Source organism: Cynara cardunculus (assembly GCF_001531365.2).
Source record: "Cynara cardunculus var. scolymus isolate 2C chromosome LG 6, CcrdV1, whole genome shotgun sequence".
Taxonomy (NCBI): domain Eukaryota; kingdom Viridiplantae; phylum Streptophyta; class Magnoliopsida; order Asterales; family Asteraceae; genus Cynara; species Cynara cardunculus.
Window position 1 is genome coordinate 9,691,884 of NC_037533.1, and position 444 is coordinate 9,692,327.

Here is a 444-nt window from a genome sequence, read left to right on the forward strand (position 1 = left end):
TTGAAGATCATGGACCGAAGATTGAAAAATCTTCATGGACTCAAGATTGAAGATCTTCATGGACCGAAGATTGAAAATCTTCATGGACTGAAGATTTGTGAGTAGCTGCTTGAAGCTACTAATCCATCCAAAGAAGATCTTCCTACAGACTGACCATATCTCTGCAAAAGTTTTTCTCTGCATGAACAATATTGTATGCACGCTATGTACGATGAAAATGAGATATCAACAATGGTCAAGTCAACCCCTGCCTTCTTATCCTCAGGTGACAAGTGTCCCCTTGCATTAAATGCTGAAGGTAGTATAAAAAGGTAGTGTGCATCTCCCATGCATATAACTGGCTTTTTGCAAGATTACTTAGTGCATTCTCAAAGCAATCGGCTATTCTCTTCTACTCTCTTGCTCTCCTGTGTACGAAGAAATTCTTAGTGTTCTTCATTTCCT